At 39.1% G+C, this 24,476-nt stretch overlaps 1 pseudogene; it reads left to right on the plus strand.

Moving 5' to 3' along the window:
• On the plus strand, positions 1-24,286 carry LOC103663901 (annotated as a pseudogene).
• Positions 24,287-24,476: the final 190 nt, after the last annotated feature.

Raw genomic sequence — 24,476 nt, forward strand, 5'->3', positions numbered from 1 at the left:
ATGGAGTTCCAGGACATCCCTACTTGTAAGCACGAGTCCTGGAATTCCTTGAGACATCTGGTGCCTCCCATGCAAGAAAGAGGGAAAGAAAGAACCCTGAAGGAGAACAATAGGAATCAGGGTCCAGGTAGGTGCCAGCCCCAGGTTAAATAGCACTGCTGGCCTCAGCCATCGCCACCATGAAGGAGGGACACAGAACATTTTGAGGAAGCTATGCCAAGGCATGAGCCCCTTACGGAGCACAGTCAGGAGTTGGGGCTCTGCTTGAAGGTGTGGTATGTCAGGAAAATTTAGTAAAATTATGCAGAGATTGTAACTGTACCAAACCAAGATTAATACTTATTATGTGTCACCTGTTATTTATTCTTGTAAGGTACTGCATTGTAACTGCCATTCCTTTATTTTTATGCTACTTTATAAACTGCATGAAGGAGAAAATGAATTACCACCATGCTAATTCTCTCTTTCCACTTCTACTGGCTATCTCTGCCAGAGACTGCTTCCATTTCTCCTGGGTATTAACACCTAGCCAGGCATATTGATCTCCCAAAATGCTCAAAGGGCCAAGGTTGTGTGGTAAAGTGGTGGTAAGTTGATGCCAGCCTTTATTTTTGTTGAGGAGCACTTGGCTGGTTCAGTGGGTTGAGCATGTGACTCTTGATCTCGAAGTTGTGAGTTCAAGCCCCATGTTGGACATGGAGCCTACTTAAAATGAAAAACTAAAAAAATAAATAAAAATTTTTTTGTGTTGTGACCTCTTTATAGGATACTAACCAACACTGCCCTTATCTGCACTTGTCATTTCCCAGTTTCCTTTCAGATCCTTTTCCTGAACATCCCCTCCTCTGCTCTGTCCTAGACGAAGCTGAGTTTTCCAATCTGTGGTTTCCCAGCTTCTTTACCCACTGTGTCTGATTAGGTTCAGCTGATGGAGGGCACTGGTAGAAGATTCAAAGGGAGAGAATGGGAGAAGCCAAGCTATTTCTCCCTTTATCTGCTTTGGGACATATCTTGACCAGTGTCTCCATCTTCTCTATGGCTCCAGCTCTTTCCAAAAAGGCCCTGTGTCTGTGGTCCCACCCAAGCCAGGCCAACCCACCATTGTTCCAGCTTCTGCAGCATGGCCTCAGCTCCTGGCCCCAGCTCCTCACTCTCTGACTCCTGGCCAAAGAGCAGTAGCAGTTTCCAGCATTTTCTAATATCTGGATTGACTCAGCTCCCTGCTTCCTGCTTTAATTGCATTTCTAGCACCTTGTAAAATATTCTCCAAGTTAAATTCTTCCTATTTTCTCACCTGGTATGGTCTTGATTTTCTGGCTGGTATCTGTATAATTTGTATAATAAAATATTACAGAGTTTTTGTTAGAAACAGATCTTTCAGTTTTTAAACAGAGGTTATCTCTCTCACAAGTGATAAATTGTAGGTCCACGAGGGGCAGGGCCAAGACTTCTCCAAGAGAACTATAGCACAAAGTATACACACGAAGATGCTTCTCTCTTCCAGCCTCTGAGGTGTCTGGTACTGTCTTGAACTTGTCTGCTGGCCTGACCAGCACGACTTCTTCTCCAGGAAGAGCTGTGTGCTAGATTCTGATGGGCCTATCAAATAACCTGCCAAATGTGCAGTTTTGGCTGAAACCTACCAGCAGACATGGCTTAGACTGAAGGCTGGAACCTGCTTCATGCAACACACACACACATTCAGCAACACAAATACCCACAATCTTACACATGCATGAACAGTCATATGTGCCTATACACACCATCAAGTACTACTGTTTTCACTCACTCGTTCAAAATGCTTATTGATCATCCTGTGTGTGTCAGGAACTAGAACTGGAGCAGTAAACCAGACAAGGAAATTTCTTGCCTTCTTGGACATGACAGTGTAATGGGATAAAGAAGAGAATGAACAGGTAAGCAAAGAAAGAAGCAGTAAGTGGTAAGAAACAAAGAGGGTGCTGTGATAGGGGACAAGTGGATTGGGGGTATAGTCAGACTTGAAAAGAAACTTGGACTTGGCTACTTCCGTGCTTTATGAGTTCAGAGCCACTGCATTCACTGGATCTTTTTATTCCATATTTTTGATGCTTTGAGATCTTGGGGCCTTGCTAACCTTAGAGGTACTGCCCTTCCCAGGACTAGCTAATTCCTAGAGATAGTAAATAATTCACTTGGGAGTGCCCCTTTCATATGCAAACCAACCAACCTAGAGCCCATACTGCCAATCACCTCCTTTGTGGAACTCATACTCTGAGCCACTACACCCCTACCCTAATCACCCAGGGCCAGGTACCAGACAACTAGAGACAGCTCTTACAGCCTAGAACCAACAGAAATTATTCAAACCAGCCAATCCTGCTTACCCTGCTTACCCTGTCTCATCCGTCCCTTCTAAAAGAAGCAGTAAGGGCTCATGCCCACTTCACCCACAACACACACACCCCACCTTATCACCCTTCTGACAGATCTCATTCTTCCCTTGAGCCCCTACCCCCTGTGATGTGGCCACAGGGATCTGTGTTACAAACTGTCTTTTCAATGGTAGTCATCTCCTGATCTGTTGCCCTGAATAATAAAACCTGTATTTTATTTTATTTTATTTTTTCATAATTGTTATTTTGTTACATTAGTCACCATACAGTACATCCCCAGTTTTTGATGCAATGTTCCATGATTCATTATTTGCGTATAACACCCAGTGTAAAACCTGTATTTTAAAACAGGAAATCAAGTCTTTTCTTATGCCTTTGTGATGCTACTGATACTGTCTTTCTTGCAGTGTAATTATTCAATTAATGTTTTCTCTGCCAGTACTAATTTGTAAACATCCTGAGGGGGTTTATCTTGTTCACACTTGTATCCTAACACAGAGGCTTACACACTTGATATTATTAGGAACCGCTAATCACTGCCAGACACTACACTTTGCATACAGTATCTACTTCATCCTCACAAAATCCCTGACCATAAGAGGTTTTAGCCCACTTTACAAATGAGAAGTCTGAAGACAGAAGCAATGAATTAATTGCCAAGATTACTTAGAAAATAAATAATGCAACCAGAATTTAAGTCCTTCTTCTGATTTCTATTTCTTTACTTTTAAACAATATGCACTTCCAGTAAGCGTTGGTAAAATGAATTAATTCACTAAGAAAAATGAAATGAAAAAGAAATAAGTGCCAGTGTTTCTAAGTTCATTTGGGTTGTGCTTTTTGAATGCATTGTGTGTGTGTATGTGGAGATTAAATTTATAATCAGGAATGGAAATTCCATTAGCCTTTCAACAATGATTTACTGAGCATGTTTAGTATTTTTGGCTCTGTGGTAGATGCTAGGAATACAGCAGGAACAAAACAGGAATGAATCTTGCCTCATTTTAATATATTAAAGAAAATTGTTAGAAGCAAGTCGGTAAATCTTTTTTTTTTCTCTGTAAGAGGAATGACAGTTATAATGAAGCCAACTGAATGTAGATGCAAGACACTGATCAGGAAAAAGAAAAGAATCAGCCTGAGATTTCATTTAACACACTTCCTTTTAGCTGCAGAGGAGACTGTCATTGGGAAGTTAACGCTGGAAGTGTCAGACTAGAGCTTTTTATTTTCTCTCTTCTACTTGCTACGATAGGAGGGTCAAACATTGCCTAAACTCTTATATGGGGGAAATGGTCTTAAAATTTGCCTTTAAAAACACAACCACTTAGGGGTGCCTGGGTGGCTCAGTCGGTTTAGCCTCTGCCTTCGGCTCAGGTCATGATCTTGGAGTCCTGGGACTGAGCCCTGGGGGGGGGGGGGGTTCCTGCACGGTGGGGAGTCTGCTTCTCCTTCTGCCCCTCTCCGCTGCTCGTGTTCTCTCTCAAATAAATAAATAAAATCTTTAAAAAGCACAGACATACACAACCACATAAAATATAATCAAATGTCATAGCCCAGTATGTCAACCTCGTAAAGATTGTAAAAAAGCAAAAAAATCTGTTCCTGGCTCCTTTCCATACTGATTGAATCCTATTCAGTGAAAATCAGTCCTTTGTCATTTGAGGCTAACTTTTAGCCCCTTTCTAGGCACTGCAAGGAACCCCAAATGAACGTGAGCTCAGGATGATGAACCACAGGAAGTAACCGGTAAACCAAGACCAGCTTGAAGCAAATCGTGGGGAGCATCAGAAGGGAAGCTAAGTGGGGCACCTGGGTGGCACAGCGGTTAAGCGTCTGCCTTCGGCTCAGGGCGTGATCCCGGCATTATGGGATCGAGCCCCACATCAGGCTCCTCCGCTATGAGCCTGCTTCTTCCTTTCCCACTCCCCCTGCTTGTGTTCCCTCTCTCGCTGGCTGTCTCTATCTCTGTCGAATAAATAAAAAATAAATAAATAAATAAAAATAAAAATAATTAAAAAAAGAAGGGGAGCTAAGTGATTTGTCCAGGGGTTGATTTTTCAATGGAGACTGCATGAATTTAAGTGGTTCTTAAATTCAAAGATATGAATAAACAGAGAAGAAAAGAAATAAAACTACAATTTACAATGTTTCATTTTAGAAAGCAACAAAGACGATTATGTGGGCCAAAAAGAATGAAGTGTGAACAGTGTCTCTTTTACCTTTCCACACCTAGCACTGCTCATTCACAGTGCCTCACCAAGGCAGATTTCAAACAAAAGTTTTAGTTCACTATTAAACAGTGAGTTGTGCCATGTGTTCAATGAGAAGGTATGGCTAGAAAAGACTAAATGCTAATTGCCTGAATGAGACCAGCACTTAATCCAGCAAGACTTTTTTTTCTTTTGAAGTATAATTGACATGTGACATATATTAACTTCACGTGTACAACATAATAACTCAGTATTTGTGTATATTGCAAAATGATCGGCACAATTAAGTGTAGTTAACATCCATCACCATACATATAGAATTTTTTTCTTGTGATGAAAACTTATAAGATTTATTCTCTTAGCAAATTTAAATATGCAATAGAGTATTATGAATTACATTGGCCATGCCGTACATGACATGTGCATGACTTACTTTATAGCTGGAAATTTGTACCTTTTGACTCTCTTCACCCATTTTGCCCACCCTCACTCCTTACCTCTGGCAACCACCAATCTGTCAATCTGTTCTCTATTATGTACGAGCTTGGTTTTTTTTTTTTTTTTTTTAAAGACTGCACATATAATTGAGATCATACAGAATTTTGTCTTTCTCTGTCTGGGTTACTTCATTTAGCAATGCCCTTGAGGTCTGTCCATGTTGCTGCAAATGGCAGGATTTCCTTCTTTTTATGGCTGAATAATATTCCATTATATATACACACCATATTTTCTTTATCAATTCATCTTCTGATGGGCACTTAGGTTGTTTTCAAATTTTGATTATTGTAAATAATGCCACTATGAACATGGGGGTATGTATATCTTTTTGAGTTAGTGTTTTCGTTTTCTTTGGATAAATACCCAGAAGTGGAATTGCTGGGTCATATGGTTGTTCTATTTTATTTCTTAAGGAAGCTTCATACTGTTTTACATAGTGGCTGCACCAATTTACATTCCTACCAACAGTGCCCCAGGGTGCCCTTCTCTCCACAATCTCACCAACACTTGTTATTTCTCATCTTTTTGATAGTAGCCATTCTAACAGGTGTGAAGTTCTATGTCTTTGTGGTTTGGATCTGCATTTCTCTGATGATTAATGATGTTGAGCATCTATTCATGTACTTGTTGGCCATCTGTATTTTATGTCTTCTTTGGAAAAATGTCTAATCAAAATGACTTCACCATTTTTTAAATGGATCGTTTGGGGTTTTTTTGGTATTATGTTGAATGAGTTCTTTACATATTTTTGATATTAACCATGTATCAGATAAATGATTTGTAAATATCTTCTCCCATTCAGTAGGTTGCCTCTTCTTTTTGTTGTTGGTTTCCTTTGCTGTACAGAAGCTTTTCATTTGATGCAGTCCTGCTTCTTTATTTTTTCGTTGCATATCTGGTAAGACTTGCTCAACAGTGAGAAATATGGATTCTTATGCAGAGGAAAATCTGGTCATAAGAATTCATAAGCAGATTAGTGGAAGGGGAGGCAGAAAGATCTCTTAGTGACCAGGAGGACTCTGGGCTCAGATGACCACATACTGCCAATCTATGGTCCACTCCCACATTCATAGTTAATGTCACTGTCTTTTTAGGGGACCAGGAGAGCATCTGCTACACTTTACTTCCAGCAAAAATGTGAAGCCCTCACAGAAGATAGCTCTTCAACGTCCAGCATGCATTCTCCACACCATGATCTTGTCCTAAGTCTTGCTTTCCAAAAAAAAAAAAAAAAAAAAAAAAAAGTCTTTCCTTTCAAATGCTCTTTATAGAGGAATGACTTCACCATGGTACCCTGGAAACCTTGCCACTCAGGCAAAGGATCAAACTGTAGCTTATGTGAGTCTTGGGGACACCTGTGATTCTCTTGGAACCTGAACCTGAGAGGTGGGGGGCCTGTTGGAGCTACTGTGAGGTTATCTCCCACTCACCCTTCCATCTCCCCTGGAAGGCTGTCTTAAGACATTCCTCATCTCCTCCCAGGTTCTATGAGGTCTAAGACCTCCCACTCTACCCCTCTCAGAAAAGAGCTACAGAATACAAAACCAAAACCTCTTTGCTGTAGTCTAGAATGGACACTCAAGTAAGAGGATACCCCACAATTCATGCTGTAGTCATCCAACCCCTTCTTGGCTGGTGTCATCCTTTTTGCTGTATGGGACAAAGAGGACAGGGAGCCGGCACTTTGGGTTTATTCTTCTCTTTGCTGTCTATGTAAGTGATAAACTGCCTGATTTAAAAGGGGTTCCTGTCTCTTCAGCAATTGAATCAATCAGGCTTAGACTTGGGGCACCTGGGTGGCTCAGTGGGTTAAGTGTCTGACTCTTGATCTCAGCTCAGGTTTTGATCTCAGGCTTGTGAGTTCAAGCCCCGCATCAGGCTCTACTTAAAGAAAACAAAACAAAACACAAAAAACAGGCTTAGCCTTGCCTTGTCTTAAATGTGTGTGCTTGATACCTTTCCAGTGAAAGACAAATAGCATGTACACCATGTGGGTGCAACCTGGAAAGGAACATGAAAACTTCACAGTACACTTTGCCAAGTTTAGGTCCTCACTCAGCATCTCAACTATAAATCATTTCCCCCATTCCAAATGTTTACACTGTGACTCTAGTCTACTGACCAGCAGTACAGTTTGCAGTGGCATTTTTACTAAGGTGTGTGGGCCCCTGGCAAGCCTGGTACAAATGTGCACTATAGATGATGTTTTCTCAACAATGTCTCCACCTTCTCCAAATCCTTCTAGTGTTGCAACTGCTCTTTTGTTCCTTGAATGCCCTTATTCTTCCTTTAGTGATTAAGAGCACAGGTCCTGGGGCTAGCTGGTTTTGGATTCCCATCCTAGCTCCTCCGTTAAGGAAGTTATGTTCTCTCTCTAGGTATCAGTTTTATCAACTTAGAAAATAAAGCCAACAAAATGAGTTCCTTATGGGATTGTTAAAATGAGTAATAAGTTAATGCATGCAAAATGCTTACAAAAATTAGTACCTCAGAATGGGCACTCAATATATGTTAGATATTACTATTAACATCACTACCACCACCACCGTCATCATCACCTCTCCATCTCTTTTAGTTTTCCAGCCTCTTAACCATAACTTCAAACACAGCATCCACCATGACCAACAACTTCATGAACAGTACTCATGTATTTAATTTTGAGTAATATTTAGGAAGTGCTGTTTACAATCTTCTCTTTAAGGAATTCCATATTTCTTTAGCTTGCTACAAAGAACAGGAGGAGAATAGATAATCACTGTATTCTGTAAACAAATAAGGGAGGTTTTTTTGGTATACGGTTTTGAATTTGAGACAACTTCAGACTTACAGAAAAGATCTGAGTACAGTACAATTTTTTTTCAGAACCATTTGAGAGTAAACTGATGACCCGATGCTCTCTCGCTTGCAAATATTAGTGCATACAAACAAAGACATTCTCCAACATGACCATAATCAGGAATTTAACGTTTATACATTGTTACCATCTAAGAGTTAGATCCAATTCAAATTTCATCAGTTGTCTGAATAATGTCCCTTACAGTGAAGGATCCGGTTCAGAATCATGCATTACGCTCAGCTGTCAGGTCTTTTAGTCATCTTCAGTCCAGAAGACTTCTCAGTCTCTCCTTGACTTTCACGACCTTGACATTTTTGAAGATTACAGGCCAGCTTTTTTGTAGAATGTTGCTCAGTTGGGTTTGTCTGATATTTCCTCCTGGCTACGTTCAGGTTATGGAAGAAGCCAGACTGTGTTCCCAGTGGATCCCATCTAAGTTGGGCTTGTCCCCTTACTTATTTATGTTGTTTATCTCGATCACTTGATTAAAGCGAAGTCTGCCAGACTTCTCCAGGATACTTTTTTCCTGTTGTAATTAACAAGTATTTTGTGGGAAGTTACTCTGAAACTATGTAAATATCACATTCCTAATCAAATTTTCAATTTATCATTTAAATATCAAAATGGACTCATGGTTTCCTACTTTGTTAAATGGATTATGATCCATTACTCTAAAGTTTTACTTGAGCCCCAAATTTTGAGCCCCTTCAAGCTGGCTTCTTTGCCTTTGTTGATGTCCCCAACATTCTTCTCACACTGCCCTGTTCTCTGGCACTACCAGATGTTTCAAGCTTGTGATCAAAATTCTCTGCCCCCAGCTCTGAATAAACACCTTTTCCGAGAAGTGACCCTTAGTACTTAGTATAAGAGTAATCTTGGTGGACCATTCATGTAGTAGGTTGCTCATTTCAACTGGGGTATCCAAGGTCTGATCTTATCCTGTATTCATGCCTCAGTTTACTAGCTCCATCCACTTGTATTGATGATGAAATAGAAAGAACAGTTGACGGGGGTCAGAGAAGTTTTAATCAAGCCCAATCTCTTTCATTTAATTCCTATAGCAAATCATTTCACCTTTCTGACTCTCAGCTTATTCATCTATAAAGAAGGATCACTAATGCCTACCATACAGGGTTGTGTGGATTAATTTAGATGGTATATGTTCAGTCCCTTGGTTTACAGTTGGCACTACAATAATGAAAATCATCGTTCTCCTTCCATCAAATCTAGAAAAAAAATTCAGGCCTCAATCCTTGATTGCCAGAAGAAGGAACTGAGAAATAAGACATAAGGTCAATGGTCTTTCTTTTTAAGTCAACATGAGCAAAAAGTGTTCAGGTCTCAGAAACCATTTAAACTCCACATGTTATGAAAACACAGATGTAAAAATCTACTAGAATTATCTATGAATGTGCTATCAAAATCAAAGAAGAAAAAAGCTCATTTTATTACTGGTTATTATTCACAGGCAACCTATTTAGAACTGAATTCAACACTCTGAAGCCATTTGCAAAATTCTATCAGTTATTTCAGGCAGCAAAACAAATTACTCCAAAACTCCAAAACAAATTACTCCATAACAAATTACTCCAAATAATAAACCCCAGTTTATTATTTTTCATGATTCTTGAAATGACTGCATTATTCTTCTGCTTCATGGGTATTTACTGGGGCACTGGAATGGTGGACATACAAAATACTGGCATTTATGGTTTGCTTTGGCTAGGAGCTCAGCAGAGACTGTCCACAAGAAGTCTTCGTTGTCTATAAGTTCAAGAAAGTGCGTTCCATGAAACATGAGAGACTATGGACTATGAGAAACAAACTGAGGACTTCAGAGGGGAGGGGGGTGGGGGAATGGGATAGACCGGTGATGGGTAGTAAGGAGGGCACGTATTGCATGGTGCACTGGGTGTTATACACAACTAATGAATCATCGAGCCTTACATCGGAAACCGGGGATGTACTGTATGGTGACTAACATAATAAAAAATCATTAAAAAAAAAAAAAAAGAAAGTGCATTCCAAGAAATGAAAATTGCAGCTGTAGATGTTTTAATGTCTTAGCCTCAACAGATATACAACATCTTTTATGCTATATTCTGTGATTGCAATAAAGCCATAGGACCAGTCCAGATCTGAGGGGGAGAGGAAAAAGACTCTTTGGTGGAAGTTATTGCAAAAACTACATGGCCATATTTAATCCACAACAAACCCATATTAAGAAGGGTGTCCAAGGCTTTCAAAGGATCATATGAGAGACAGTTAACGAATATGGTAACATCAGCCTTGAGATAAGATGAATCAAGGAGACCTTAAGATGCTATTCAAATACTTGGAGGGCTATCTTAACAAAAGAAGAATAGACTAGGATATAGTACAAAATTTGAGAGTTTTTTTTGAAACGTGATAAGAAATTACAGGAATGTACCGTTTAGTATTTCAGTACCGAAATCAACAAACACTGGTTCGCTGAGGCTGTATTTACTGTAGAAACGTTCTTATAATAGAAGAGAAGATGGATTACATCATCTTTAATACCTTTTCCAATTCTATGATCATAGATTCTAACAGCTTCCTTAACCTGAAGCTTAATTCAAGAAGAAACCATTTTAGAATTGGTGAAGCTTCTCATCTGCCATTTCTTGGACTCTATCACAAGCAGAATTCCTCAGCACAGTAAATGTTGATGCACAAATTATTTTTTTCTCTGGGTTCCATCTTTTTTTAAAAAACATTTTGGCTATAAGATAAATGAGACTATAATAATTTAAGTCAAAAGCAAATCTCCCTCATGTTCAACACCAATTTAAATACTTAAAATATTTCTCTTTTGAAATATTTAAAATAGCTTGCACTGTCTCACCAATACTTTAAAGAATGACACTTTGACAGATCCTGAGAGCTGGGGCTTTCAGGTTGACCAGCTGAATTAGATTATGTGAGATACATTACTCTGCTCTAGAAGTCCCATAACTGTACATTTTATTTCTTTTTTCTTCTCTCTCTCTCTCTCTTTTTAAAGATTTTACTTATCTATTTGCCAGAGGGAGAGCACGAATGCACAAGCAGGGGAAGTGGCAGGCAGAAGGGAGAAGCAGGGTCCCTGCTGAGCAAGAAGCCCAACATGGAACTAGATCCCAGGACCCTAGGATCATGACCTGAGCCGAAGACAGACGCTTAACCGAATAAGCCACCCAGGTGTCCCTGTAAATTTTATTTCTGCCAGGGCAGAATAAAAGGAAAAACTACAGGAAACCATGGGGTTTGTGAAATTTGAAACGAATCATTTTAAAAATGGTCACCAGTGCCCTCTTCTGGCCAGTTCAGAGATGGCGCTACAGTTTGTCCCAAAAACAAAACAAAGCAAAGCAACAGACAATAGGTTAGTGAATATCTTTGTGCTAGGCACCCTGCTAGAGGAAGATAAGGAATTACAAAGTTAAAAAAGGGAAGGGAGGGCTTATCGTTTCCGGTTTTGATCTACTTCTCAGATGATAAGCCAGCTAAAAGAAACATTATCTTAAATGTAGGAGAAGGTGTGGAAACTATTACAATGGATTTGGGTGTGTGTGTGTGTATCTGGGGGAGGGGTTGTACATGGAGTGATGGCAGAGAATCAAACTGACCAATAAACCTGGAAGCCTTGCAAGTCTCTAATTCTCAGAGATTTTTACAGCATCCCTAAATATTTAGCAGTGTAGAGGGAGACTTTCAAGATTTGTAATGTCAGAAGCGTGATAAACAAGGGGACTTTCTGCAGAACACAGGCTGCATTAATATTCAATCCTCTGCATTTCTTAGCATGGATGCCAAATCCAGGACTTCCAAGACATTATCATTAACAATAGCAGATAGCATTTAGAAGGGACAGAGCTGATTCGGGTTCCAGTGTTAGGAGCCGGCAAGTTGCCATTCTGTCCCAAAAAGTAAAAAGCTGAACAGACTGAAAAATCAACAATTCTTCTTGGATCTGTCAAACTGCTGCTGCAAAATTGGACAGACAGCCAGGCAATTTCAGGCAATCACGCACTACCAGAGCAGAGGCTCATCAGTGGAAATTGCTATGGCACCCCGTTACTGGGGTAGGAAACCCTGAACTGTAATTGATGAATTGCTGGAAGCTTTGTGTGGACAAGTCTGAGAGTTAAAAACTCCAGAAGACTCCACAATATTGTAAGATTTATCTCCAGGGGCTTGACAGGATTCCTACAGTATATACAGAAAAATCCTTTGGGCTTCCAGCAGAGGAAAGGGGAAAAGGCACCATTTCAAAATGTGCCAGAGCATTCTGTTCTTTTTAACAAGGCATGCTGTTAGGGGAAACTTTTTAACTACAGCCTACCAACTGGGGTATTATCAGAGCCTAACTGATGTGGGGAAGAGAAATACCCAGCTACTACAGGCCATTTAGCCATCCTGTCCCATCTAAGTGGGGAGAACAAAAACTGAGAAACATTTGTGAAGTTCATGGTCTAGAGGTGTTGGCTCACTAGGACTGAGACCTAATCATAAGGCATAGAACACTTTCCCTCCCTCTCCTCACCACCACATTACTAAAGGCCACCTTATAACAGTCCCTTTTACCTAGTACATCATATCCAGGTATTAAAAAAAAAAAAACAAAAAAACAAGGCATCCAAAGGCAAAAAACACAATGGGAAGAGATGGAGAAAGCATCAGAACCAGACATGGAAGTGATGTTGGAATTATCAGACCAGGAATTTAAAACAAGTATGACTAAAACGCTCAGAGCTCTAATAGATAAAGTAGACAGCATGCAAGAAGGGCAATATAAGCAGAGAGATGGAACTCCTAAGAAAGAACCAAAAAGAAATACTAGAGATAAAAAAAAACCCACTATAACAAAAATGAAGAATGCTTTTGATAGGCTTAGAAGTAGACTGCGCATGGCTTAGGATGGACACTCTAAACTAACTGATATAGTAATATAATCCCTGAAAACTGAAAAGAAAGAGAACAAAGACTGAAAAATGACATAGAATATCCAAGGACTTTGGGACAACTACAAAAGGTATAACATGCACTTAATGGGAATACCAGAAGGAGAAGAAAGAGAAAGGAACAGAAGAAATATTTGAAACAATGACTGAGAACATCCCCAAATTAATTTCAGACACCAAACCATGAATACAGAAAGCTCAGAGGACACCGTGTAGGATGAATGCCAAAAAACCCCTTCACCTATGCATAACATTTTAAAGAAAGAAAGAAAATCAAAGATAAAGAAAAACATCTTGAAAGAAGCCAGAGGAAAAATACCAGCTCACCTATAGAGAAACAAAGATAAAAATTACATCTGACTTCTCAGAAACCATGCAAGCAAGAAGAGAGTGGAACACAATAATTAAAGTGTTGGGAGAAAAATCCCACCAACTAAAATCCTTAGTGTATATATGTATATGCATATGTGAAATATCCTTAATGAGTGAAAGAAAAATAAATACTTTTTTAGATAAAAATTGAGAAAATTTGTTGCCAGTAGACCTGCCTTGTAAAAAGTGTTTTCAAATAGTACTTCAGAGAGAAGGAAAATAATATAGGTCGGAAACTTGGATCTACATAAAGTAAGGAAGAGTATCGAGGAAGGAATAGGTGAGGGTAAAATAAAAACTTGCATTATTTTTATTCTTATCTAACAGTTCAAAATAATAATAGCAACCATGTATTTGATCATGCATATTTATGTATATGTATATATTATACATGTATTTATGTATGCTTATATATGAGTGGAATGAATGACAGTAATGACACAAGGAACAGGAGGGAAGAGTTGGGATTATTTTGTTATTATAAAGTATTCACACTACCCATGAGGTGGTATAGTGTTATTTGAAAATGGACCAAATCTTAAATGTATATTGCAAACTCTAAGACAACCACTAAAAAAAGTTTAAAAAGTATAACTGATATGCTAAGAAATGAGAGAAAACAGAATCATACAAAACGTTCAGTTAAAATCCCCAAAAGCAGGAAAGAGTAGAAGACAAAAATAAGAACAAAGAACACAGCCAAAAAACCAGAAAACAGCACTGAACACGGTAGATATTAATCCAACTATATCAATAATTACTTTGAATGTCAGTGGTCTAAATGCACCAATTAAAAGACAAAAGATTGTCAGGGTGCCTGAGTGTCTCGATTGGTTAAGCGTATGATTCTTGATTTTGGCTCAGCTCATGATTTCAGGGTCATGGAATCGAGCCCCGCAACAAGCCCCAAGTTGGGCTCCATGCTCAGCGTGGAGTCCACTTGCTCTCCCCCATTCCCCTCCCCCTGCTCGTGCTTGCTCTGTCTCTCAAAAATACACACACATATGCATATACATATATACACAAAAAAATAAGAGATCGTCATAGTGGATAAAAAAAAAACCACAACCCAGCTGTATATTTTCTACAAAACAAACAAACAACAACAACAATAACAACAACAAAAACCAAACACCCTCCTTAAATACAAAGACACAGATTAAAACTAAATGGATGGAGAAAAACATACCATGTTAACAGTAATCAAAGCAGCTATATTAATTTCAGAAAGAACTGACTTCAAAGGAAAGTCATAAGAAATAAAGAAGAGTATTACATAATGATAAAGGGGTCAATTCTTCAAGACCACTGCCTTAAAAGTAATGAAACTTATTTCATTCCTCACTTCTATTTGCTAGCATAACTTATATCTGGGAGTTGATTAAAATTCACATAGAATTTTCACAAACCTACCTCACTGCATTCAAACTATTAATCTGTAAGGATTTCAAATACCCATTTTTCAAATGAGGACACTATGGTTAGTTGCCATTGTAAAGATCATAATATTATTCATTCAGTGTAGTTTATTCAGAGCCTACTACCAGGTGGACAGAGCACGAAGGAAATGCATAGAAAAGATTTTAAACCCATGTCTGGGGAGTTGGGATGAGTAGAAGATGGCTTCCCAGAAGAAATGAAATCTACACTAAATGAAGGTAAGTTGGTTCCTAGTGGTGAGGGACAAATTACAAATGAGCAATTATGCATTTTATTGTAACTACAAAAGGGGTCAATGAAAATGGTTAAGAGAGTTATGTGATCATTCTGCTTCCGAGTGAAGAACAGATTAGAAGATTAAAAAGCTGGCAGGAGAGAAATGGCTGATTCTAGGGCTGACGCAGGCAAAATACAAGATGGCTCACCAAATATCTTACAGTGCCTGAAACTAAGGAACTGAGCAGAAAACAAAAGAATTAGAGCATGCTGCAAGGCTACAGGAGCGGAAAGCACTCCCCTTGGCAGAAACTGGAACAATTTCACTAAAAAAATACACAATGTAGTACTGAATTATAACCAAAACCAACAATAAATATCCATGAAACTTTGTCCTTCTATATTGATATAAATAAATTATTGGATACATGAATAAATAAAACAAGAGAAGAGACAATTCTTCCTTAGAGAATAATTCAAAATAATTTATATAGATTCTCCACGCTCGAGGAGATGGAGCTTAACTTCCCTTCTCCCCTATGTGGGCCACATTTACTGACTTTGTGCTAAATAATAGACTGTGAAAAGGGATAAAAGATAACTCTGCAGTTGAGGAAACTAGCAAGTACTACTTGGACCAAGTAACAGAGTTTAACACCATCATGGCAAGTCATATGAATAGCACACACCCATGGTATATGGCGAGAAGGGTGTCTTATTTTTGTGATGCTCTCTCTCCCCATCCAAAATCCTCAGCTCCAGTCTACCCATGAGAAAAATATTGAACAAATCCAAACTGAGGAGATATTCTAAAAATGGCTAGTGCTCCACAAAACTTGTCCAGGAATAAGCAGGGTATATTAATAAGGAATAAATGAGAAAGTGTCACAGACCAGAGGAGACTAAGGAAGCATGACTAGTAAATTCAATATAGTATCCTGGATTAGATTCTGGGACAGGAAAAGGACATTGATGGAAAAAACAGTGAAATCGGAATCAAGTCTGAGGTTTAGTTAATAGTAATGTGTCAGTGTTGCTTCCTTAGTCATGATAAATGTACCAAGATAATGTAAAATGTTAAGAGTAGGGAAAACTGGATAAGGGGTATACATGGACTCTCTGTATTATCTTTTCAACATTTCTATAAATCTAAAACTATCCAAAACTCAAAAGTTTGCCTAGGATAGTAAGAGGTAGTGAGAGCAGTTAGGAAACTGTTTCAAAGAGTAAATAATGGTCTGAATTAGGGAAATAGACAGACACTATATCAGAAAGAGAACAGAGTCCGTATGTTGAAAGTATGCTCAACATGACTTGGTGACTGTCAGGGGACAAAGGTAAGTGGTGAGGTACAGAGAGGAGACAGAGAATACACTATTGGTGAGTGGTCAAACCAACTCATAAATCCAGGTCCTCTGCTTCTTTGACCATTTGATGCACACTGTAGCACACAACAGAGCCCATCTGAAAGAACACAGGGAAATGATCTGGGCATGGGACAGAGTGGTGGAAGAGGAATAGAAACAGGATGTAGATTAAAAGATGAACTAGGAAAACTGGTGGTTGGTTAGATCTAGGGCCACAGAAAAGTAGCCACAAAAGATGCCTCTAGGCCTAAGATCCAAAATAATGATGATGCTCTCAAGAAAACGGGAGAAGTCTGGAAAAGAAGGATTGACATAAGAGATAATCAGATTTGTTTTATCAAGTATGTCTGAAAAGATTTCAAGGCCTCAGTGGAAACACCCCATGGTAGAATGAAAGCAGGTAGAGTCTGGTGACGTATACTATGTATCTAGAGATGTGAGAAAGACTAACAAAGGATCATTAAAACCAGCAAGAATGAATTCACTAATAAAATGTGAGAAGTTAGTTTAAGAGCAGTAGGGCCAGGGGCACCTGGGTGGCTCGATTGTAAATTAGGCGTCTACCTTCAGTGAGGGTCATGATCCCAGAGTCCTGGGATAGAACTCAGCATCGGGCTCCCTGCTCAGCAGAGAGTATGTTTCTCCCTCTTCCCCCTGCTCTTGCTCTCTCTCACTCTCTCTTTCTCAAATAAATAAAATCTCTTTAAAATTTTTTTTAAAAAGAACAGTAGGGCCAGAAATCAAAACCTGTTCCATTTATTTTAACTTTCTTGACATCCTCTTCCTCTTGCTCTGTTTGTTCCATACTCATCCTGTACTTCCTTATTTGAAATGTGGTCAGTTGCATATTGATCTTCTGTGCCCAAATACAAGCTTCTACCTTTGGCTATAAAAATTTTTCTTTGTTCTCATATGTCATAAAAATATTTTCTTTTCTTTCAGTAAACATTTATATTTGCCAACTGGAAGGCTTCCTTCTCCCCTGCTTAAACTCTTAGTTAATAATTCCTGGAAAGGAACCAGTGCCAGTCTGGGAGAAGGCAAAGCTGCTGGAAAGTGAGACTCAGGACTCTGTCAATAGGGAAGCAAGAATGGGAGGTGTTCACAACCGTGCTGGGTCTAACGGAGGTGGTCTGCAACACTGAAGGCTTACTGCTTAAAAAAAAAAAAAAAAAACTTAAGATAAAAGCAGTTTGGAAGTTTTCTATAAATTAAATACACAATATGGAAAGATTTTTACCAATAAGAGGGAAAAGAAATGGCAGGAAGTTGATCCTAAGTTTAACACGAGCTGGCTGAAGTAGGGCAGCAGTAGTAATAATAACCATGTATTAAGCCTTTAGTGTCATCCTCTTTATGCCCTGTGACAAGCCCATGAAGTAGATATAAGACCACAATCTCTAATTCATCATTCCAAACCCTACAGACTTCTGAGAACTGGAGGTTTTTGTCTGGTTTATTTTGTAACTCATTTGATAGCAAAGCCTATCAAGAGATGACTTAAGGCTATTTATTTTCTTTATATTTTTGTTTTGCTGCAGAATTACTACTGTGTTTGACCAGACAGTGCTACCCTAGACACCATGGAGTTTTCTGTAATAAACAGTATGAGCATCAAATGACTTTTCTAAAATTGAGAAAATATCTGAATTCCAAAACTCATCAGCACCAGGGATGTTAGAGAAAAGACTAAAAACTGAGGGTCATAAATGTGAAATTTTGCTGAGAGTCACACAGGTAGATCTGAAATTAGGTTGTTCTTCAAAGACTGGGCCTTCAATTATTATGTAATGTGCTGGAAATGTTATTAACTTAACAGGTGGCACCAGAATTTATCTTGGGGAAACTTCCATCTTTATTGGGAAAAGACCCTGAAAAAAATGATCTAGGTGTGGTATCGAGGACCTACATGTCACTTGGCTCCGTTTTACATAAGAAAAGAAACTGGTTGTTTTATTCTTAAGTGGAAGGGGTAGAAAAGAAGAAAAAGGAAAAGGAGCAACCAAATATTTGCGGGCTTGGCTTCAGCTTGGGGGTGAACTGACCGAGAAAGACTACATAAAAGCGGCTCTAAAGGCAAACGTTGCTAAAGATTCTAAGGTGTGGTTTTTTCAGTATTTTGTTGTCTGGTATGTGATGTTATCTCTTCCGCCATTTCTTGGTAAATTTATTAAAGTATACTGTGCTCTCAAATGGTTAGGGTGAATGGATTTTTCCTATTTTATCGGGTACCTTTTTTTGTTGTTGTTTCTTTATTTAAATTCTAGTTAGTTAACATATAGTGTAATACTGGTTCAGAAGTAAAATTTAGTATCAGGTACCTTTATATTGAACAGTTGTGCTTGACTCCGGAGATGAAAAACAAAAGGTCATGACCTCTAGTAGTTTAGTAGAAGAGAGAGAGAAAAAAAGTGAAAAAATTAGAATTCCCAGTTTAACATTCTATAATAGAAGCATGCATAAGTGCAGGGTTTGCAAAGATAAAGGAGCAACTCCATCTGCCTAGCAGAGTCTCGTTATTCTTCCTATGGATCCTCAAGTGCAGCCAAGCCAGAGAAGACCATCTCCACACAATACTGAAACGTGCTTCTTTAGTAACTGTTATTTGGAAATCCACTACTAGGATCCCTAATGTTAGAAGAAATTTCCCTCTTGAGCTCTACAGTTGCTTTTGCTATTTCTTAGCAGGACAAAAATACATTTTCTCAAGGTGTTTTCTTCCTTTATTACCCCAACAGGGATACTCATCACCTGTCTTTTATGTGTTGAACTCTAGAAAGCCCTAAGGAGGGTCTAAGACATTATTTTCTTGCCACTCTGGTGAATGACTAAAGGAACTCAGAATTTTGAGCCTGAAAAAAAAAAGTATTTAGGATGGGCCTGACAGTTGTCTTCATAAACCTTTATTTGAAATACATCACTTCGCACCTTAAAACTCCTTTTAATCCCATGTCCACCTCCAGCAAAGACTCTTATTTCTCACTCTCTTCAGAGCAAAACTTCTTGAAACAGATGTTGTTCTTTGTCTCCAACTCCTCACATTTTGTTCACCTTCCAACCCACATATCCCTTCTGCCAACACCTAACATATAATAAGTCTATACATGTATTTGTTGAATGAAAAACTACATCAGTTATAAAATTTCGATGTGCTCTGAAAGCAGTGAGATTGAGGTACTTCCCCATCTGGCTTACCCCAATGAAGTGACAGGCTGAGTGCCAACAAAAGAACAGACACAAGAAAAGAAACTTAGCAGCATCCTATGAGGCGGGGAAAGAAGTACTTACATTTTGTGTGATGAAGTGAAAGTGCAGCTTTGAGTCAGAAGATAATTAATGAGATTTTAGACCTAAATACTAGAGTTTTGTGCACTGAGTGAGCAGGAGTGGAAAGGTGTGGGGGAGCTAGCAGACCTCAGGCCACTGCAGTGGTCAGACGGTCCTGGAGTAGCCTTCCAGGTAGTTCTTTTTCGAAAGCACAAAGACAAAATGGAAACATGCTGAGGAGGGAAAACTTGAAGCACTATCAAATGAGAAGTAGTTGATGGACTGGATTATTTGGCAGAAAGAAAATTTAAAGTGGACTAGAGATGTTATTAACAAACATTTGAAGGAGGATCATGGAGATAATAAAGTAGAATTATTCTGAAGTCAAGGATTAAGATAAATTAATCGAAATTCCAAGAGAGGTTTCAGCACCAGTATAAGCAACTGCTGACCCTGATCTATCACCTGAAGGATTTAAGCACTGACTAGATAGATGCCCACTAATAGGTGAGATTTAAACACAAGAGTTAAAGTTGGAACAGATGAATGTTCTTCCTAGTCCTGTGAGGAACATAGTTATTCCAGAGAACAATTGGAAATCTTGGAAAGGCATGTTGCCACCTGACATTTACTTTGCCTTAAAGCTGTGTTGATAATAAAATAGTATTTACATTCCCTAAGGTTAACTATGAGGTGCTTGTGATGATGATGTTACCGGAATCATGAGGAACTTTGAATCTCAGTACCTCATTGACACTTAAATTGCAAGGGCTCATCTCCACTATTGTCAACATTCTTTGACTACCAAAAAAGCAAGCCCAAGAAAGAGAAGAATATTTCAACTCCAGTTAGAGTCTTAGCAGCATTAAAGACCTATTTCAATGAGACCAAAGTGGTCCAATAGACAGGTCAGGGTGGATTTTCCAAAGCCATAGGATGGGCCTCTACAAAGTGAAGAAACATCATCCAATAGGAAAGACAAGAATCATACAGGGGAAGCCTGCATATACTGTGCAAAACAGTAAACAAAGTTAGTGCATCTATGAGGGCCAAATAGGTGTTATATAGAAAACCACATTACATATAAAGTTCAGTATGCAGTCTTTTCAAAAAACAGTGCTGGAATAATTGGATATTCACAGGTAAAGAATGAAACTGGGCCCACTGGATCTTAGACCACTCACAAAAATGAACTCAAAAGAGATTAAAGACTTAAATGTGAGCTTGAAGTCATGAAACTCCTAGAACAAAACATAGGAACATAGTTCCTTGACATGGTTCTTTGTAATGAGTTTTTGGACATGACACCTAAGGCACAAGCAACAAAATAAAAAAATAAATAAATGGGACTACATCAAACAAAGCTTCTCCACAGTGAAAAGATAATTCTTCTTTTAACAAATATTTACAATATTACAAGTCTTTACAAACCATGTATCTAATAAAGGGTTAATATCCAAAATGGACAAAGAATTCATGCAAGTCAGTAGCAAAAAACCCAGATAACCCAGTTAAAAAAATGAGCAAAGACATTTCTTTGTGAATAGACATTTCTGCAAATGTCTGTGAAGAGATGCTCAACATCACTAATCACTGGGAAATGCAAATGAAAACCACAATGCAATATCACCTCATGCCTAGTATAAGGGCCATCAACAAAAAACCAAGAGATACTAAATGCTGGCAGGGATGTGGAGAAAAGGGAACCCTTGGGCACTGTTGGTGGGATGGTAAATTGGTGCAGCCACCATGGAAAATAGTATGGAGGATCTTCAAAAAATTAAAAATAGATCTACCATATGATCCAGCAATTCCACTTCTGGGTATTTATCCAAAGACAATGAAAACACTAACTTGGAAAGATATCTGCACCCTCATGTTCACAGCAGCATTATCTATAATGGCCAAGACACAGAAACAACCTAAGTGTCCACCAAAGGATGAACGGATAAAGAAGTGGTATATACATATATATATATACACACACACACTCAGCCATAGAAAATGAGGAAATCCTACCATTTGCAACAATATGAATGGACCGTGAAGGCATTACGCTAAGTGAAATCCATCAGACACAGGACAAATATCATATGATGTCACTCACATGTGCAACCAACCAACCAACCAACCAACCAACAAACTGAAAAACAAGAACACGAACTCATAGAAAAAAAGATCAGACTTGTGGTTTCCACAGGCAGGAAAGGTAGGTAGGGGGAATCGGAGAAAGATGGTCAAAAGGTACAAACTTCCAGTTATAGAAGAAAGGTGTTAGAATCGATCCTGAGAGTTCTCATTGCAAGGAGAACATTTTTTCTCCTTTATTCTTTTCTTCTTTCTTTTCTTTTTCTTGTATCTATATGAGAAAATAGTTGCTAACAGAATCTATTGTGGTAATTATTTCAATTACAATTATTATTGTAAATATATTTACAGTTACGTAAATCAAGCCATCATGCTGTGTGCCTTAAACTTATACAGTGACATATGTCAATTATTTCTCAATAAAACTGGGGAAAAAACATGGTGCCTGGGTTGTTCAATCAGTTAAGTGTCTGCTTTCAGCTGGCTCAGGTCATGATCCCAGGGTCTTGGGGTTGAGCCCCACTTCGGGCTCCCTCTCCCTCTACCCCTACCCTCCCCACCCCTTGCTCATGAGCTCAATCTCTCTCGTTCTTTCTCAAATAAATAAATAAAATCTTTTCAAAAATGGGAAAAGATATCCCATAAGGCATATGAACAAGGATAGAAAAAAAGAATAGGATACAGAAACTTACCACAATTATGTGACCAACTAGTTTCTGACAAGAATAGCATTGCAGAGTGATAAGGAAAAATGGTAATTTCAGTAAACGAAAATGGGTTGACTATCCACAAATCCATGTTAAAAAAACTGAATTTTGCAACCTACTTACATCAGCCACAAAAATTAATTACAATGGATTGCAGAGCTTCTAGGATTACATAAAATATCCTCACAATCTTGGGGTGGGAAAAATTTTCTTAAATATGATACAAGAAAGACTAACATTAAAGGAAAAGATTGCTAAACTGGACTCAAGAACATTTTTTCCATCAAAAGATATTATTAAGAGGATTAAAATGTAAGCTACTCAGTAGAAGTTAACTATAACACATATATCTAAGGAAACTGAAGCTGGCAGAGTAAAGAGACCTTGCAAAAACTTCAGACAGATTTTCAGTAGCAGGTGCCTGGGTGGCTCAGTCGGTTGGGCATTTGCCTTTGGCTCGGGTAGGGATCTCAGGATCCTGGGACGGAGCATCGCAGCGGGCTCCCTGCTCAGTGGGGAGTCTGCTTCTCTCTCTCTCCTCCTGCCCCTCCACCCCCTCAAATGAATGAATAAAGTCTTTTTAAAAAAAAAGAAAGAAAGTGGGGCTCCTGGGTGGCACAGCGGTTAAGCGCCTGCCTTCGGCTCAGGGCGTGATCCCGGCGTTATGGGATCGAGCCCCACATCAGGCTCCTCCACTATAAGCCTGCTTCTTCCTCTCCCACTCCCCCTGCTTGTGTTCCCTCTCTCGCTGGCTGTCTCTATCTCTGTCAAATAAATAAGTAAAATCTTAAAAAAAAAAAAAAAAAAGAAAGAAAGCTTTTCTGCCCATGGACTCCGCAGAGTAAGCATCATTAAAATCTCCCCTCCCACTGACGTCATGTCTAAGTCAGTCCCCCGAAAAGCCTGAACAGCTGCGGAAGCTCTTCATCAGAGGTTTGAGCTTTGAAACAACCGATAAGAGTCTGAGGAGCCATTCTGAGCAATGGGGAGTGCTTACAGACTGGGTGGTAATGAGCGATCCAAACACCAGGCGCTCCAGAGGCTTGGGTTTGTGGAGGAGGTGGATGCAGCCATGAATGCAAGGCCACACAAGGTGGACAGAAGAGTTGTGGAAACAAAGAGGGCTGTCTCAAGAGAAGATTCTCAAAGACCTGGTGCCCACTTAACTGTGAAAAAGATTTTTCTTGGTGCCATTAAAGAAGATGCTGAAGAACAGCATCTAAGAGATTATTTTGAACAGTATGGGAAAACTGAAGTGATTGAGATCATGACGGACCAAGGCAGTGGCAAAAAGAGAGGTTTTGCTTTTATAACATTTGATGACCATGACTCTGTACACAAGACTGTCATTCAAAAATACCATACTGTGAATGGCCACAACTGTGAAGTACGGAAAGCCCTATCTAAGCAAGAGATGGCTAGTGCTTCATTCAGCCAAAGAGGTCAAAGCAGTTCTGGAAACTTTGGTTGTGGTTATGGAGGTAGTTTTGGTGGGAATGACAACTTTGGTCATGAAGGAAACTTCAGTCAGTGAGGTGGCTTTGGGGGCAGTCAAGGTGGTGGATATGATGGCAGTGGGGATGGCTATAACAGACGTGTAATGACGGAAGCAACTCTGGAGGTGACAGAAGCTATAACGATTTTGGCAATTGCAACAATCAATCCTCAAATTTTGGACCCATGAAAGGAGGAAATTTTGGAGGCAGAAGCTCTAGCCCCTATGGTGGTGGAGGCCAATACTTCGCCAAACCACAAAACCAAGGTGGCAATGGTGGTTCCAGCAGCAGCAGCAGTATCCACGGCAGTAGCAGAACGTTTGAATCACTGCCAGGAAACAAAACTTAGCAGAAGAGGAGAGCCAGAGAAGTGACAGGGAAGCTACAGGTTACAACAGATTGGTGAACTCAGCTAAGCACAGTGGTGGCAGGGCCTAGCTGCTACAAAGAGGACATGTTTTAGACAATACTCATGTGTCTGGGCAAAAAACTTGAGGACTGTCTTTGTGACTAACTGTATAACAGGTTATTTTAGTTTTTGTTCTGTGGAAAGTGTAAAGCATTCCAACAAAGGGTTTTAATGTAGTTTTTTTTTTTTTGCACCCATGCTGTTGATTGCTAAACAGTTTGATCATGA

Source organism: Ursus maritimus, unplaced genomic scaffold (genome assembly GCF_017311325.1).
Source record: "Ursus maritimus isolate PB19 unplaced genomic scaffold, ASM1731132v1 scaffold_5, whole genome shotgun sequence".
In the NCBI taxonomy this organism is placed as follows: Eukaryota; Metazoa; Chordata; class Mammalia; order Carnivora; family Ursidae; genus Ursus; species Ursus maritimus.